The 19,699-nt window shown below is 40.0% G+C and overlaps 1 protein-coding gene across 4 annotated transcripts in view; it reads left to right on the plus strand.

The window, feature by feature from the left end:
- gask1a (golgi associated kinase 1A) overlaps positions 1–19,699 on the plus strand; it is a 55,323-nt gene that overhangs the window by 26,370 nt on the left and 9,254 nt on the right. The window lies entirely within an intron of this gene.

Here is a 19,699-nt window from a genome sequence, read left to right on the forward strand (position 1 = left end):
TTAATAAATTCGACAATATAATCATGCTATTTTCAACAATTTGTTGTTGTGGATTACGCATCTTAATCAATCATCTTAAGTGTATTTGTCCAATTTCAGTCACTGTGGATGTATGTGTGTTAATGTCCCAGCCAAACTGTACATTTTGTAAGCAATTTTATTTATATAGTACCTTTCAAAACCTAGGTTACCAAGTGCTTTACAACAGGTTAAAAAGTTAAAACAAAAGAACACACATGAAACAGAATAGGGTACACGACTCAAGCACAAAAACACTTCTTCAGCTGCGACTTAAAACATCCAAGGGAGTTTGCTGACCTGACTCCCAGGGGGACCCTGTAGCGAACGTACAGTCCCCTCGTGTTTTCAGTCGTGAACGAGGTACAACTAGCAGGCCTCGTTCAGAGGACCTGAGTGGCCTAGCAGGGGTATAAGGCATTAGTAGCTCACTAATATATTCTTGAGCAAGATTATTCAAAGCCTTATAAATGAGGAGGAGGATCTTGAACTGAATGCTAAATTTAATCAGAAGCCATTGTAGTGACATCAGAATTAGGGTGATGTGAAAGCGATATGAAGTCTTGGTGAGTAATCTAAGCATGCATAACCATTTCCAACTGCTGGAAAGATGTGTAACTGTCTTGACGTGTTTATCAAATTTTAGCTGGTAGTCAAAAATGACGCTTAGGTTTTTGGAGAAAGGTTTTGTATTTGTAGCCAATGAACCAAGGTGTTTGAGGATGTTAGAAGAGACCTGATCTGGGACGAAAACTAGAACTTCAGTTTTACTGTGATTTAGTTGAAGAAAATAGAGAGCCATCCAGTTACTAATCTTGGTGTGCACACGTGCAGAGTAATTAAATTTGAGGCCTAACGGATAAGTAGAGTTGTGTGTCATCAGCATAGCACTGATAAAACTCACAACCGAATTGACGGATCAAGTGCCCTAAGAGGAGCATATATAATGAAAATAAAATGGTTCCTAGAATTGACCCCGGAGACACAGCACAAGTCAAAGGAGCACAGATAGACACCTTGTCATCAGGGGATACAAAACATTTCCAGTTGGAACCAGTTTAGTGCTACACTAGATATCCCAAGCCATTTTTCCATTAGAGTAGCATGGACAATAGTGTCAAAGGCTGCACACAAATCTAAGAGCAACTTTACCGTGGTCTAACTGCATAAGAATGTCATTCGTGACCCTTAGCAGAGCTGTCTCAGTGTTGTGTTTGTGACAAAAGCCTGATTGGTTTATCAAATATGTAATTTTCTTACACCAGTTCCAGAAGTTCCTTGCAGACCAATTTTTCTAAAATCTTATATGTAAAGGGTAGCTTAGAAATAAGTCTATAGAAGTGGTTGGACTGCAGCCATTTTAAAAGATTCAGGAACATAGCCTAACGCGAGTGACTGGTTCATTATAGCAAGCAGAGACAGTACAATTATGCTGATGGTGTCTTTAAGGAGTCTGAGAGGCACAATGTCAAGAGGACACATGGAGGAATGAGTGTGGGAAACAGTATTAATCAAATCCCTGAAGGAGATGGGGGAAAATTGATCTGTTAGGATGGAACAGGTGTGAGACGGCTCAGTATGATAGACGATAGAAGTTCTTATTCTGTTAATTATGTCTACAAGGAAGAATAAAAAATGTTCACAATCTACCACCAAAGGTGAGGACATACTGGAGGCTGAGTTATTTAAGAGGCAGTCAATAGATTTAAAAAGAAACCTAGGATTGTGTTTGTTTGTTGTGATGAGATTATTGAGATAAGCAGTTCGTGAATCCATAATCTTTTGATTCAGCAAGTCTTTCATTCGATTATAATGGACAAGCAGTCACGTGGTTTTCCACCTACGCTTTGCTTTTCTACATTCTCATTCTACAGAGTGGATGTCGTCATTTAGCCACGGAGAAGAATTGGTCTTAGAAACTGATTTGGTTGTAAGGGGATAATCCTCCTTGATCCAACGTAGAAAAAGTGGTAGAAAATGTGGATATACACTGACTGTTCATGTTGAGCTTGTATTATGAGCATATAATGAAATGAAAGTTTGTAGTCCCTTCATGTTGGTGTCTGGTGGAATGTAAACAGCAGTTAGAGATAGTGATGATAATATGGTTTTCATCTTCACATAAAAAGTTCAACATCTGTGAGACAGTGTCCGTCCACTTTGCCTGTGTCCTCAAGCATCCTCAATGTAAACACAGAGTCCACCTCCTTTCATCTTGCTGGAGTCTGCCCATCAAGTGCTTGATCCGGGATGTTGATGGATGAAAGATGTGTGCACAACAGTCTCAGATTCCTGTTGCTTGGTCAGCCTGAGTCCCATGTTGTCCTGACTGGACTAGCCAGGAGCAGCCTAAGGTCCAAGCTGGGCCAGCATGGCTCCTATCCCGGCTGTCTTTCCTCTCCTCCTGGGAGATCATAGCAGCTGCCGTGGTGCCTGCCTGGTCCGGTTGATCTGGCTCAAGGTCCACTGCTCTTTAATCCAAACCTACAGGTTTTGGTAGAAGGCCTGTTTCTTTAAGCGTGGAGTAATAATTGATGTTCCTTATACATACATCTCCCACCCAGAAGTTTGATAATGTTCTATCTGATAACTTCTTTGCAATGGACATCATAAAAGGTGAGGTGTCCATAAACAATGCTAAATGCATTAACTTGAGAATATCCACACTACCTTCCATTACAAATAGACATATGGCTCAGAAGGAATGGAAGAAGGTAATGCAATATGTATTGCGAGTATACGCAAAACATATTGCAAGGGAAAGCAAAAGTAGTCTACAAAACTCCCCCAACAAACCCTTTTAATGTGGAAAAAATGGAAGAAACCTTAGGAAGAGCAACAGAGGAGAGATCCCTCTCCCAGGACAGACAGCCATGCAATAGATGTTATGTGTACAGAATAGAGCAACATAGTAAAATTACAGTATGGACAATCAGGATGACAAAATTATAGATAGATTGTAAACATATGAAGAATATGGATCCGGGAGGACGTCGAGCAACAGATAGGACCTGAGCCAGATGACCTCCTCTCCACCATGGAGACCTGGAAGAGGATAGACTATAGAAACACACAAGAGGCAAAGCTCAAGCTAAGAACCACACAACGGAGAGAGAGAGAGACAAAAGGAGAGGCTGAATCTACTGGAGGACGAAGATCCAGATCCAAACATCTGGAAAGAGGCACTGACAGTCAGGGAAGAGAGAGAGGTCCCAGGATGACCGATGGTCCAGCACAGAGACGCCTGAGTGAAAAGTGAGGAGAAGGAGGAGAATCTTGGGTGAGAGAGAGAGAGATAGGCACACAGCTTGGATGCTTGTGTGCTTGAGGGACATCAAACAAACAGGATTAGAGAGATGCAGTGGTTTTCAGAAAGTTTACCGTATTCTCTTCAGCAGCACAAACATGGACTATAAGTACTCGGCTTAATAGAATCATTGAGACTGAGACCAACTCGCCGGAGGATAATGGTAACAGGTGCAAGGCCCGACGTTATCAAAGAACAAGCAACTAAAGTTAAGGCAAAAAGATGAGTTTTAAGTTTGGATTTAAAGGCCCTGAACAGATTCAGATATCAGCAGGGAGGTTATTCCAGAGGAAGGTGGCACGATAGGAAAAGGCCCTGCAGCCAGCTGACTTCTTTTAAACTCTGGGGACAGACAGGAGGCCTGTATTCTGAGAGCGGAGGGCATGGGATGGAATATAAGGTTTAAGGAGATCAGACAGGCATGAAGGGGCGTGCCCATTCTTCATCAGAAGCATCTTAAAGTCTGATCTGACATGGATAGGAAGCCAATGAAGAGAACCTAAAATTGGTGTAATACGGTCAAATTTTCTACTTTTAAGATTTTAGCTGCAGCATTCTGAACCATTTGAAGCCTTTTAGTACTAGCATGCAGCAGACCCGACAAATAAACGTCACAGTAATCAAGTCTGGATGAAACAAAGGCGTGAATTAGGATCTCTGCATCAGCCAAGGACAGAAAAGAAAAGAATTTTAGCTATGTTGCGTAGATGAAAAAATGCTGTATTGGGGATTTCTTTAATATGCTGATCAAAAGAGAGAGCAGGATCAAACGTAACACCAACATTCTTGGCTGTCAAACATTGAGAAATCAGTTACTGTTACTGATGTCGCACAGGGCCAATGACCAGCATCTCAGTTTTATCAGAATTTAGGAGCAGGAAATTACATGACATCCAGTTTTTCACAGCAGACAAGCAGGCCCCTAATTTGGGAATGATCATCTGTTTTTTTAAGGCACATACAGATGAGTATCATTAGCGTAGCAGTGGAAATCAATTCCATTGACTGTGTGTAATTTGGACAAGAGGTGTGATATTTAGATAGAAAGGCAGAGGGAAAAGAACAGAGCCCTAAGGTTTCCATATTTCACATCAGAAAAATTTGATGTAGTATTATCTTTGGTTAGGCCACGTGAGAGCCAGGCTAGTAATGCCACATTGATTTTCCAGTGGGTCTAGGAGTCCACAATGATCAATGGTGTCAAAAGTCGCAGTGAGATCAAGTGAGGGTGACACAGAGGTGGAATCTGAATCCATAGTAAGCAGAAGATCATTTACCACAGTAGTTAGTGTAGTTTCAGGCCCTGAAAGGTTCAAAAAGATTGCTGTTAAATATGTGAGTTGCTGAGACACAACTCTTTCTACTATTTTTGAAAAGAGAGACTGGTCGATAATTATTTAGAGATCCTAAATCAAGATGTGGTTTCTTAAGTATAGGTTTAACCATAGCAGTCTTAAAGCTAGTGGAAACAATGCATGTCATAAGTGACAAATTAACAATATTCAGCATTGTAGGTCCCAGAAATGGCCAGAGATCTTTAGCTAGTAGGGCGTCGGGGAGGCAGGTGGTTGGTTTAGAAGATGAAACCAGTTTAGACAACGTTTCACGAGAGAGAGTCACAAAATGTGTAAGATCAGAGACTAACAGGGATTCAACATATGAATATTGCATCAATTTTACATAAGTAGCTGGAGATGAGGGACTCATTTTGTATCGAATCTCATTTATTTTTCTGCAGAAAAAAATCGAAAATATCATGAGCTGTAAAGGGCGAGCAGACAGCTGTTTCTGAGTAAGTTTGACTACAGTGTCAAAAATAAATCTAGGACTGTGTTTAATGTTACTGATTACTCAAGAGAAATAGGCTGCTTTGGCAGCAGACAGAGCATGCTTGTAATTTAATACACATTTGTGCCATTTGCGTTCCATTCTCCTGCAGACTGCACAAATTTGAAATGAATTAATTTCGATTTTTTTAAATGTTGGTATGACTAGGCCATGACCCACTAAATCACCGTTATAGATCCTTGCTCTTCATTCATTCATCTTTTCTTCCACTTTCTAAAGCTCTGCCAGTCATTTCTCAGGCATTGATTTCTGCTTTACTGGACACAGGTGCTGAAAAGACTTGTATATTAGTTTCACATTGACCATCAAAGCACACAGTTATATAAACCTGTGCTTTGATTTGCTCAGTGAATGGTAAGAGAAGACGCACAGACTGAATGGAATGACTCATGTCTGGTGTCAGACACACACACACACACACACACACACACCAGATGTCCTTTCTGGTTGAGCCATTAAATTTAGGATGTGATCGAAGATTCATCTGTAAGTGTAATTGAGATAAGATGCCATCTGATCTCACATATAAGAAGCATAAAGCTGTTTGTAGCAATCATCCCATTCTGCAGAAAGTTTCCAAACAAATACCTATGACGATTCCACAAAGAGCATCAACGGTTTAACAAGAAGTTACGTGGCTGAAAGAATAATGTACAGCAATAAAAGACTCCTGTTGACAGATTATTACATTCTGCAGTGATAAAAGCATCTAGTTAATTGTGACCAAACAAACTATTAACTGTGTTTTATAGGCCATGTTTTAAGGGTTGTGGTGGTCCCTCCATCCATACATTATCTATACCGCTTATCCTTAGAGTGTCGCGGGGGGCTGGAGCCGATCCCAGCTGACACTGGGCGAGAGGTGGGGTTGTGGTGGTGCTAATGTAAAATATGTATAATGTACAAAACATTGATTATCTATAAACTTGTCCACACAAGCCTTTTTGCATGTGGAAATGAGGTTGCCACTTGACAGGAGATTATACCCAGTGTGAACTAAAGTGTATTTTAAGACAGGGGAAATGAACAGTTCTGACTGGACTGAATTTTTCTGAATGTGAATTTTTTTCTTCCTTCTTAATTCCTCTCATCTGATTACTCAGAATGCAGTCTAAGCATGCAACATGGGTCAATGTGTATGCCTCTGCTATCCTAATGAGACTATTGATGTGATAATGAGATTGGTGTTTATTTCATTGTTGGCAGTTTTTAGTCACCAGCACAGTGTCTTCTTGTGATGAAACGATACCACAGAGCTTGATCAGGAACCTTTTCAGAATCCAGGCACAGCAAAATCTTTGCTGTCTCTGTTTGGGGTGTTGATGTTTGGGGCGTATTTGGACAGTAATGTTACTTTCAGCAACAATAATATAATATAAACAATATTTAATGTTATTAAAATGTCATTAAATCTTTTTATACCATGGTCTGGGGGAATACTCGATTCTGATTGGCTGCAGGGTGTCCATTAATTACTGACAGTGGACACCTACTAAGTATTTCCAGTGAAACTGTCTTTTCAGTGTTGTTCTAAATGAATGTGCTGGCTACATAATATCAGCCTGTATCCAGAATAACCATAGCAACAGGGACGCAGTCAAAACCTCTATTTACAATTTATTGCAACCGAGCGGCAACCCCCAGGGCTGAAAAGTGAAGCCAATGCGGAAGTGCCTTAAACCTGCATTGTTTCTAATGGCCAGCAGGGGACGACTCCACTGGTTGCAAAAAGAAGTCAGATTGTAAAGAAGTCTATGAGAAAATGACCCTACTTCTCACTTGATTTATTATATATATTTATATACAGTATATTATTAACAGTTTCCTAATGACTTTATGGTCTCAATTGCTAGTTTCAAGTCTTCTTCAATACAGCATGATGTTCATTTTGTAAATTATGGTCACATTTAGAGTAAAACAGACGATAAAGCAGGGTATGCTTTAGGGCGTGGCTACCTTGTGATTGACAAGTTGCTACCACGGCGATCTGCCAATCAGGATAGAGGCGATGCGTATCCACTGCACTGTGTTCATTTAACTAGCCGTGAACTTGTTTTTGGGTGCTGTCTGTGTTTTCGTCTAAGAACTCTGACCCTTTCACAGTGTGTTTTCAGTTTGTGAAAGTTAATTGTATCATTTTGTTTGCCTAAAAATGTCTTGTTCAGCGTTCAGTTGTACTAAAAGACTTAGTACATTTTGTTTTAAGCCTGTTTTTCGGTAGCCGAAATTAGTATCCCAATTAATATCACAGTTAACGTGAATTACGGGATGCACTAGCACTAGCGTTAGCTGATAACTTAGCATTTGCTATGCTCCCCAGCTCCACCCTCTCGTCCAAATATGGTCACTTCTGGTCACTGGTTGCAAAAAACCAAGATGGCGACGGCCAAAATGCCAATCTCGAGGCTTCAAAACGATATTCCACTCATTCATTTCCGCTCAAACACAGACTCACACAATGCTGTACCAGAGCAAATCATCAAAAGACATCATTTGGTAAGATGGCATACATCTTTAAATGTATTCTCCTCTATAACTCACCTACTTGGTCCTGCCTGCTCACTGTCCTCCTGACCTCCTCCGGCCTGCTGACTGTCATTCTGACCTCCCTCTGCTTCCTTAATAGAACATCACATAAATGTAAAACTCACCATCACCCATACTATCCTGCTTAGTATTAAGCCTGAATGACATCAACCGAAAATACAGGCTGCATCATCATCTCTAAGTCCTAATTCTTACATTCTTACAAGTTTCAACCATTTTTTAGCACCAAAAAAGCACGGGCTATCTCCTCTCCTCTTGCTCATATTGACTCTGTGAATGAAATCTAATCTGAGTTCTGTAAAGTAGTCATACATTTGAATTAATACAATTGCTCAGCCTTCAGCACACATGGATTTTAATATTGTTCAATCACTCAAACAGGTAAAACTCCTGCATTCCTGAGTCAAAACAAAGGGGGTGCATATTATAAAAGCTAATATCAAAAAGGCAAAATACTAACTAAACCACCACAGCCACACAAAACACTATTCAAATGAAATAATAAACTCTATATTGATGTCAAAACGTATCTGTACAACTAATCCTCCATTTTCTCACTGACAATAGAGCAAGCTAACGTTAGTGTTCATCCATTCAAATCACCTGGATTTGGAGAAAGATGACCAGAATATGCAAGGACAGCTCCATTACCATATTTTGGAATAGACTATACCATTCAGAATTTCTTGATGGTGCATGTTTAAGTTGATTGTCCTGAATGAATCTTGAGGTCATATTATAGAAAACTCAAAACACAATTAAAGAATATTAAATGGATGCTGGTTATACTGAGTATTGAAAAGACTCTGGTCATGACACGGTCTTGGTCCATATGGAATCCATATGGGGTTAACTTTATTACGTTGTGAGTTGTGCTACAGCCCTGCAGGCTGTTGCACCAGCTGTGTCAGGCCTGTTGCATGCTTCTCACGACAGACTCCCGCAAACCACCGCTATTACATAATTGTGGCCATCGCTTGGACATGGCGGGTGCCTCTCGAAATTTGCTATAACTTATTAAAAACAGGCTGCACCATACAAGTTAGTTACATCACAGAGTTGAGATATAATTTGAAATTTACACCTCCCTCGAAATGCAAATTTTGTTTAGACTTTTGTTGATGTGTGCAGTTAGGGATAACCTTACACTCAAACTTATGTTCAGCTAGTGCAAGGCTGCTGGTGTAGAGAGCTCTAAACATTCATCATGCACTAAAATGTAGCAGCTGACTGACAAACTCATAAACAGACACACACCAATAGTCAATCACATTCACACCTACGGACAATTTAGAGTTAACAGTTCAACTAAACATGCAAGCCTTTGGAGGAAATTGGTCGCCCTAGCGGTGCTACACCACTCTTGATTGAAACAGTGTAATGGAGAAGAAAGCCTGACTTTCTTTTGTTAGAATTCCTGAGTAATTAGATATCAGATAATTGATTTCTGACTGATGAAAAGGTACAGAGGTTACAGCAGGCCAAAACTGCCAGGCTTATTTCTACATAATGGTTTGACGTAATGAGCAATACCTACGGACGAGATGTGTGTATGTGTGTTTTTGTGTGCGCAGAGGAGTGTGTGTCCAGGGTATTGATGTGTCAGTGTCTGTGGGTATGAATGCGGTGCTGTCGGTTCAATTAAAAATCCAATACAGCTCTCGGTCTGGATATGAGTGCGGGCGCTTTTGTCTCTCTGAGTGTGTTTGTATGTGTGTGTGTGTATTTGTGCGTCTTTGCATTTACATTTTGAGTGGAGCTCGTTTATAAGGTGTCAGCTGCTAATGATTCTGCCAGAGCTGTTGTTTCTGTGCTAAACCACAGGCTGGAAAAATGCAGAGTATTAAGAGCCTTTACACCGTAGAGATAGATAGATAGATAGATAGATAGATAGATAGATAGATAGATAGATAGATAGATAGATAGATAGATAGATAGATAGATAGATAGATAGATAGATAGATAGATAGATAGATAGATAGATAGATAGATAGATAGATAGATAGATGTGGGTGGTTGCCAAGGTGATAGTGAAGCGTAGACAAACATTCTAAAGAGGGGAAAGTGAGAGTAAGAGGTGTAAATAATGTCAGCTCTTCTCTTCCACAGCCAGAGGAAAGTCAACATCTATCAACCCACTGCCCTGATAAGAATAGACTATGATGGTTATATGCCTAAAGGAAAATTCCAGTATTATTTAACCTGGGTCTTATCTTCCCAATTTTGTCCATTCTGACTGTGTGTCATGGTAACGTGGCACTCACCACCTACTTGTAGAGATAGGAAACGTGGATTCTGGCAAAAACAACAAATATTAAGGTAACCAGCCAAACCTCCTAAAGCTTTCAAACTCTTGTCTCTTGAGTCCAAAAATAAACACAGATATTAGTCCACTAGATTAACTATTACAGCTGCCTATTCATCTTCACACGCTGGCTTTTTTTACATGCGTGAAGCTGTTGATTTAGCATGCGGGCAGCTGGAGAAGTAGTAGTGTCCACGGATCAGAGTGCTCCCAGTTGTGTAATTACAACAAATCCATGGCTCTGATCAACATTGCCATGCTGGAGACGTGTTTCAATTTCTCAAATAAAAGAACCGGCATGCTCATCTCCAGTGTCTTTAAAGTATAATGGGTGCTGACCCAAACATCACATAATGGCCAATGAAGTCATCAGCACTCGCAAATAAGTATGTAACACTTTTAATGTTGCACGGCAGCAGAAGGAAACGGACTTGTTTCAGGCCAAAGCTTTCCTCAGCGTTTCTGAGACATTTGTGGGCGTGACCCCTATTAAACAGAAGCCAGGAACCTACCGGTGATTAAAAATCAGCTGATACAGATCATCAAACAACATCATCAATCACCAAATACTAGTAAGAAAAATAGTAGTAAGAACATTTACGTCATAAGAAAAAATATATCATAATGTATATACATATGTTAACTCCTCATGTGCAGAACCTCCATAGAAGATACAAATACATATACATCAATCAAAACAACATAAAAATAGACAAATAGTAGTATGAAAAATAGTAGTAAAATAAATTTAAGTCATAAGACGAAATAAATTGCACGCTGTTATTGCAACAACCAGATAAGTGACCCATTGATTTACACACTAACAATAAGAAAATGCATGTACATACAAATATGTAAACTCATCATGTGCAGAATCTCCATAGAAAATACAAACACATGTATATCAATAATACCCATCTGTATTCATAAAAAAACAAGACAGCATAATGCATCATTTAAGCCCCCGGGATTCTCAGTCTGTAAGTAGTGTATCCAATAGGCATCTCTTTGAAGAAGTTTCCTCTCCTATCTCTTCCCCTCAGCAGTGGCCTAACAACCTCAATACCCATGAACTGCAGCCTATAAACTCCATGGTCAGCAGAATTAAAGTGTCTGGCTACAGAAGACCTCTCATCCCTATTTCTGATGATACTCTTATGCTCAGAAATCCCAATTCTCAATTCCCTTTTAGTCTTACCTACATAGCAAAACAAACAAGGACATTTAGACTACATGTGTGGTCCTACATATGACACTGCCCGACTTTCATTTTTGTGCTTGTGTGGGGATGTGAAAAATGGTTATATATAATCGTGGCATTACAATTCACACAGTTCGAACAAGGAAAATTGCTCGGGGAAAGATAGCTTAAATAATGTATAGGTCTAACATAGAGATCCGTCTTTACGAGTCTGTCCCTCAAATTATTCGAATTTGTAGCGAATATGGGAGGGTTAACTATGGGGTCATTAGACAGAATATGCCAATGTTTTCTGAATGACTGAGAAACAGGTGAAAATGCAGTAGTAAAGACAACAGAATGTTAAGAGGAGGAGGATTGGGTGCTAAAAGGCTATTTCACGAGCCTTAGACAAAAATGCATTTAAAATTCTTTGGTCATAATTCTTTTCTCGGAAAGGGACACACAGGTCATTAGCCTGTCTCCCAAATTCTTCCTCAGAGCTACAAATTCTTTTTATTCTTAACAGCTGACTATAGGGTAAGCTCCTTTTCAGGCTGTGTGGATGAACTTGAATAATGTAAATCTTTTTGCGCAGACTGTTGTCTGTAGTAACTCAGATTTGTTTACTCTCAAATCCAAAAAAGACACAGATTCTCTACTTGCCTCTACTGTAAATGTAATAGTGGGCAATCTAGAGTTGAGATATCCCTTAAATAGTTCCTCAGGTGTACCAGTGAATATAAAAAAACATCAATATATCTATGCCAACACCTGTTGTTCCCTTGAATGCAAGTAATAATGTAAAGCCTCCAACCCCTCCTTATGGGGTACATTAGTGTATAAGCTTGCAACATCCATCGTACACAAAAAACCTGTATCATTAATCCCACCCACATGTTTCAACTTCCCAAAATCAACTAGAAGAACGGTCAGCTCTCGTTATGGAAAGCGGCAGCAATAAACGCCCCTACTGTTACAGACTCGCCAGGTTCCCCCGTCAATCAGCCTCCACGAGATCCCTCACCAGAGTCCTAATTACACACACCTGCTCCCCATCAGCACCCAATCACATCAGGATAAAAGTGCACCACTCACCCCAGTCAGTTGTCCAGTCTCGTTCATGACAAGAAGGACTACTCTCGACAAAACTACTTTTACCCACATCGATGTGTTCCCTCTTCATCGTGTTCCCTCTTCCTCATACTTCCACTACAGCGTGTATTCCCTCTCCAGTGTGTGTCTCCCGTCTCTCCATTCCAGCGGTTTCCTCTCCAGCATATGCTTCTCTCCAGTGTGGTTTCCATCGGCGACGGATTAGTAAGGGCAGTATCTGGTTGCATTCCTCATCGTCATTTATTCCTGCCATCTGTGTTTGCTCTGCTGTTGTCACAATAAAACAACATCTTGTTCCATATCGGTGTCTCCCAACTCTCTGTCTGTAACACCTACAAAGCAATCAAAACCTTTCAGGATATTTTTGGAAGTAGATTCTACTTACCCTGGAAATATTTTCTGTAAAATAAAGTTTATTTGGAAAGCTTTGGGAGGCTCACGCTGCTTGCCCTAATGCACTTTTATTTTTTTGGTTGATGCTAGAGTTGTCTCTCCAACGAAGTTGGCAAGTGAAAATGCTTTTCTGGCTGCAGGGATTTTTTTTATTAAGTACCTCAGTTGGCCACTGGGGCAAATTGGCAGCAAGACTGAGCTCTCTTTATACATCCATTGTGCAAAGTTAACATGACCCATAGTCAGAATTAGTGATGTCAATGACTATTATCACTGTTAATAATTGAATTGATTAAAAACAAAAATATTATTGGTGCCTCTGCCAGTTCAATGAGATGCAGTTACAGTGTGTGCTGATCAGCTGTAAAGGCCAAACATTGGCCTTATGCTCATGCCAAACTACCTGCTTCGACAGAAACCAGCACAGGCCGGTGTGTGGGTCAGACAGCAGAGAGCACTGCTGCAGCTACAGTGCTAAATTGGAGGCAAGAAGAACTTTCCAGAAACATCAAAACAAAAGTTATGAACTTTCTAAATGACTTTCTGGGGTCCTTTGGGTGTAAATCCAATTTACTGGTGAAAGTGAAATGCTTAAGGATTCCCTGGGCTGGTAAAGTTACCATTATGGGTCATGCCAGTAACTTAAAAATGCTGATAATTAGAAAAAATGTGCACTTTGTGTTGCATCATTCTTTAACAAGTAACCGAGTACTGATAGTTGACACATCCGATAATTGATAATCCAGTCAGAATGACCACTATTATCAGAATATTACCCAGGATGAAAAGTACTGGAACTTGTGTTAATAGAGACATAAATGATTTGATTAAAACAGTCTTTGTGTAAATCTAGTTCTGTTAAACAATGAGAGAGACAATTGAGCCCTCTGTCGCCACCCAAATGAACTTGATCACTCTTTGCTAGAATGTTACGTTAGAATACAGCACATCTGTTTTCAATGAATGTGTGACATTGTGACAGTGAAGCACATCAGAACTACAACCCAAAAGCAGCAAAGTCTCACCAAAAGCAAGGTTCTAAGAAATAAAGGCAACTTCTTTTTTCCTCATTATTCACAGTTGCCATGTGGCCTTTAGTGGGCACACAAACATCAGCCATTAACAGTTCAGTCAGGACACTCCCATCAAGGTTTTAACTGTTTATTGCAATAATAACATACATTTGCAGTGTGTTTCTGCTCCAGTGATGCTCTAGAACGAACGTGTGTGAGCTCCTGAACCCCAGCAGCATTCACAACATTTAAATGAAAGTCACGAGTCATTCAGAGTGATTTAGAAGCCCTGAGAAAGGACAAGAATGAGGCCCTAAAGGTTACTTTTCATGTGAGAAGAAATATCCCACTGAGTAATTTTATCCAAGTGATTTCAGCAAGGCTGAGTGGATGACTTTGCAATTGTACAGCATGGCACAATCCCCCACTTTCACTATGATTTAGCACCTCTCTACAGAGGCGCAGTGCCATGACAACTCTGCAGGAAACCCTTCCCTTCCCTGCATCACATGACAGTCATGGCTGGGGAACATAAATGCTTGGGAGACAGCTCTTTTCAGAGAACAAAAATGAGAATTTTCACTGTAGTATTCTCACTGTACTTTATAAAACGATGATTGCTTGTGGCTATAAATATAGTAATTGTTATACTAAATAGCTTAATGCAGTATGCATTTGCATTATGACAGTGTGTAAACATGAATGTTTGTTAAAAAGTTGTATGTTTTTATTCATATCCGGGTAGGTTTACATGCACACTAAAAAGCTAGACTACAAATACTGTGAGAAAAGCAATAGTCTGGCTGCTTACATCAGAGCATAAACTCAAAGCTCCCCACAATAATCCTGTTTACACCACTGGAAATATTGTTCTGATTAACCAGAGGAAATGGTGTTTGAGTTCTGCTTAAAGTAAAAAAAGTTCCAGCAGCTTTGATAGAGCTCAGGACGCAAATAAGTTCACTGTATGAATGTGGAATCTGTACTTTGTTATTCACCAGTCTGATGTGTTTGAAAGTAGTTTGTTAGACGCTGGTGGTGCCATGTCTGAAGATGAATAAATGTACACACACACATTATTACTGCTGTATCAATTGAAAGGGGAGAATCCTAAACTTTGAATGAGCAGCTGTGAATTACATTATTGGTAAGAATCACTCAGTAATGTAGGCCAGTACAGACTTATTCATATATCTGTACTAGATTTAAAAAAAAACCAAACTCAACATATATGGACTTGTTTGCAATAAGAGGTGGTCTGAGCAGGAGCTGCTGGATTTGGTTTGGGAAATAAAGGAGAGTGTCCATGCACAGGTTCAGCCTGAGCATGGTTTAAGTGGATTGTCAGTCTCATAGTAATTCAGAAAGATAAGCATATGCAAACAGCCTAGATATTCGATTAAATAATACATACAGTATATAGTTTAGACACACCTTTGATAGTGAATAGTAATACTTTCAAGGACATTTCTGCTGATATTCAATGTTTTTCTTATCATCAACAAATCCCATGAGATAACCCAAATCAAGTGTGTGTATCCAAAGCCTGATATATCTTATTCCTCTGTGCCATAGAGCTCCATTGTTGTCCAAAAACTATTAAAAACACACCAATGAGCTACACTGTTGCACTACTTTACATTCTCTAGGAGAGTCCCTTGTTTCTATGTGTGGTAACATTTAGGATATCGTTTAAAGAAAAAACTTGAATTGGGATTGCAGAACATTGAAAAACACTTCCAGAACTAGCACTCTCAGAAATGACTAAGCCTTTTTTAAAAAGTGTATGTTTGTGACCTGTTGAAAAGATTTGTATCTTCAGTAGGAGCCAATGGGCTTGGGGCTGAGCGCCACAGACAGGGAAGGAACGTTTGGAAATTTTGAGATGGGCAAACACATTGTTGGTTTTCTGTTCTCTTATTAGCCTATTCACAGGGACAACCCTTGGTTTTGGTATTCAAAAGTCTACTTTGTGCTGCTTCTGTTACAAAGATACCAAGCCTGAGAGTGTTGTTTTTTCACCTGTGTGTGTGTGTGTGTGTGTGTGTGTGTGTGTGTGTTTGTGGTCACTTGCTGGAATGGATAAATAAAGCAATATATTTCTGTTCTGTTCTGTTTCTTTGAAAAAAAAAAAACACTGGAAATGGCTCAGTAGGTGTGGTGTACCAGCAGTGTATGTAGAAAAAATGATTGCAAAATCTGTTTATACAGACCACCTAGTTGATTCTGTTAGGTCGTGGCAATATATGATTGGAATTCGTATGAAACATGTCACTATATAATGTCTTCTGTGATGATAACTGTGATGAGTGTCAGTGGACTTGGCTTATAATTGGCATGAGTCAGTGCGCATGATAAAACCAAGCAATTTGTGATGAATGGCAAAAAGAAAGCCTGTCTTAATCATTCAGTTCTTATAAAAACAAGCCAGCATTCAGATCAATACAGCTTAGAGCTAAAATGATTATTCAATTAATTGATTAGTCAGTTGACAGAAGATTCATCTGCTACTATTTTGATAGTTGAGGATTTGCTGCTTTTCCTTTGTCCTATAAGATAATATACTAATAGTATGTGTTTGGGTTTGGGGCTGTTGGTCATAAGAAAACAACCAGTTTGAAGCCGTTAATTCGGGTTCTTGGTCATTATAAACAGAACGATTAATTTGAGAAATTGTCACATTAATCAGTAATAAAAATAATTGTAAATTGCAGCCCTAATCCAGTTATTCTTGTTGTCAGTTTCACTCGTCATATTAAAGTGACTGGGAGAAATCAGAATCAATTCATCAAGAAGAATTGATCTCAAATGCTACTAGAACTAAATGAGAAGCTCATATTTTATATCATTAACATGTTTTGTGTTTTCAGCATGACTGCTGTGGCTCCACAAACTTGTTATTTGGGTGTGAGGCTGTCTTTCTCCTCTGTGCTGTGCTGAAAACAGAAAATATAAAAACCAGCCAGTTGTATTTATGTGTCTTTGCATAGTAACATTCATGTATTTAGTGTTGCTGTCATACATAAGCACATACATGTATTTCTGTCAGGCTCAGTCTTCCAGCAGGAGAATTGTTTTTCACCTCCTCTGGGTTGAGTTTGCTCTGACACACTCTCCACTTACACTACAGAGGCTGCAAACCTGTCGCTGATTTTACAACCTCCAGTAGTAATTTTGTCCTGCTTTGTTCTGTCCACACACTGAGATGGAATGTGTATCTAACACCCAGCTACAGTGTGTGTGGGGCTGAATATGAATAACCCATGAGGCAGCTCTCTCCCCCTCGCTGCCAGAAGTCAATCCCTGTAACAGGGCCAAGCTCTAATAGCCTCCTATTGATCTGCTGAGAGCCGATGAGCGGGCCTCTGAACACTTGTTCCTACCTGCTCCCTTAACACCTGCCTGGGCTTTGATAGCAGAGAACCAAACACCAAAGGCGCAGGAAGAACAGTGTGAAGGACAAACCCTCACTCATTCTCACACACACACACACACACACACACACACACACACACACACACACACACACGCACAATGACAGTGGAGGACCCTGGGGAGGATAGGGGAACTGAGGATAAGGTGACAATTTGGGTGCAGGTTTTCAAAATGAAAGGTACCCTGCTTCAGACTGCTGCCCAGCAGATCCTGCTGCAGCTGTGAAGAAAAATCGACCAAAACTCAGCAGGCTCAGCATGTTTGTGATGAACTCAGATTAAAGTCTGAAATCAGTTAAAAGTGTGATCATGGTCAAACTAGACTTAAGAGTCTGAAGCCCTGCCAGCAGCACCTTAGATGATGCCCACCCACCACATGAAAGTGTTGGACGGAACTCACGATGGATAATAATAATAATTGTTTTTTTTATTCCACGCATTCTTCTTCCTTGTCAAAATCTGGTGCCTACATTACCCAAACTGCAACTCAGATTCAGGTGTGTTATGCTAGAGGCAGCTAGTGAGGCCTCAAGCCTCTAGCCACAAGGAGAGATGACTTCTTTCTAACTTGCCAGATAGTTTTCATTTTCAAACAAACAAAAGTCTTCAGCCCCAACCAGGGGCGTAGGACTGGGGGGAAGAAGGGGACTGAGTATACATGGCACTCGTGCGGATACAAGACACTAGAACGAATAGCCATGGATGCAGGGAGGGGCCCATAGAGAATGCCTATGTACAGGGTCCAGAATTTTGTGCTACGCACCTGGCCCCAACCGACACTGACTCAAGTGACATCACTTGAGGACATTTATCAGACTTCACACAGCTCCCTCTGGAGACACTAAAGGCTTTATACAACTTTTTTCACATATGCAGTAGTAGTCCCCAACAACCGTAAAATGACTTTGATGTGTAAAATCTGTGGTTCCCCTTTAATTGTCATACCAGCTAAATTGGTGGCAATATAGTAGTGAAAATATAGTGAAAATACTATCCTGTATGCTGTGCTAATAGATATGTTAGCCATTGTACAATTCTTCTTTGATTGTTAAAGCACAAGTTATTTGTTATATCTCTAAATGCATCCCCTGGCCTGTAATTTATCACATACAAATTATGCATTCACAATCAAAAAGCTTGCACAATGTCTAACTTATGCTCTGCTCTTAGTGGCTGATTGTCACTCGATTATGCACAGCATACAGGAAGCATGTTATAGTATTAGTTATAGCTATTTTCTGTTAATGATTAATAATCCATGCTGTCATTTATTAGCTCTAGAGATTAAATAACAAATTATATAGCAATCCATGCACACAATTTTCCACTTCAAATACCTGCAAACCTAAACATTTACTGCTAAACATCTGAATGTTAACATTATCATTGTGATTATGTTAGCATGCGGATGTTAGCATTTAGCTCAAAGTACTGTTATGCCAAAGTACGGCTTTACAGGGCCACTAGCATGACTGTAGACGTAATTTTGTTTGGTATGCATACTGACTTTTTTATTACACTTAACTTTGTCACCTTTCTAGTGTGAACACAGTAAATACACAAAACCTGCTTAAAATGAATATGTAATAGGATTTTGGAACAGTTAAGAACTGAGTTTGTTTGAATTTGTCACTGTAATATCCAGTGGCTGAAAAGTAGAGAAAAGAGTAGCACCCACACAAAGTCAAATTTTATTAGGACAAAGCCTAAAAAAATATAAGGCAGCACATACTACCCACATGGTTTGACTGACTAGTGAACACTGAGAAGTTCAATGAAGAAACACGACAGCAACAAGCGCTTAGCACCAGAAATTGAAACAAAGAAACTGAAACACAGAGGATGTCGATGGAGGAGAGTTTGGAGTTTGGATGCAGATAAGATTTGAATGAGTTGAAAGAACAGTGTTAACTGTCCTAGTGAACATCAGATCAAACAGTGCATTGTTTTGCTAAATATGGAGACTTACAGTCAAAATGTATTTATGTGAAACAGACTCCCTACATACACTTTACAGTTTGTTCCACTTTAATTTTGTGTTGACTCTGACCACAGCAGTGCACCACATCTTGTCCTTCCCTGAGGCTTGCTGGTGTTCAGTGGCAGTGTAAGTCAATATTGGCTCAGTCTCCACAAGGCTGTTGGACCAAACTCAAAGTCTGTGTATTCCAGTGTGGGATGGAAATGTGGCAGCTGGGTGAGAAGTCTCCTAAAAGCACCACACAAGTGAGAAGAACACAGGGGGAGCGAACACACAAACCCTCACAAACAGCCAAACCCTGCAGTCGACCTGAGGGCAGATCTCATCAAGGTTGCGTCTGTTGGCTTCTCGGCGTGTCAGTCTCACACTTTAACAGCAGGGAGTGAATCACATGACTCTCACACTGACAAGATCCTCATCATTTCATCGGCTTCAGAATGGAAGAAGTCACTGCAGGTTGTGTTTCTCCACAGCAGCCAGTTGACACATTTCTACCCACACTGCAGCTGGTTATTGTTTCGGGTTAGCTACTGAATAGTATAAAGTTGCCATCACCG

This window comes from Siniperca chuatsi, linkage group LG9 (genome assembly GCF_020085105.1).
Source record: "Siniperca chuatsi isolate FFG_IHB_CAS linkage group LG9, ASM2008510v1, whole genome shotgun sequence".
NCBI classification, from domain to species: domain Eukaryota; kingdom Metazoa; phylum Chordata; class Actinopteri; order Centrarchiformes; family Sinipercidae; genus Siniperca; species Siniperca chuatsi.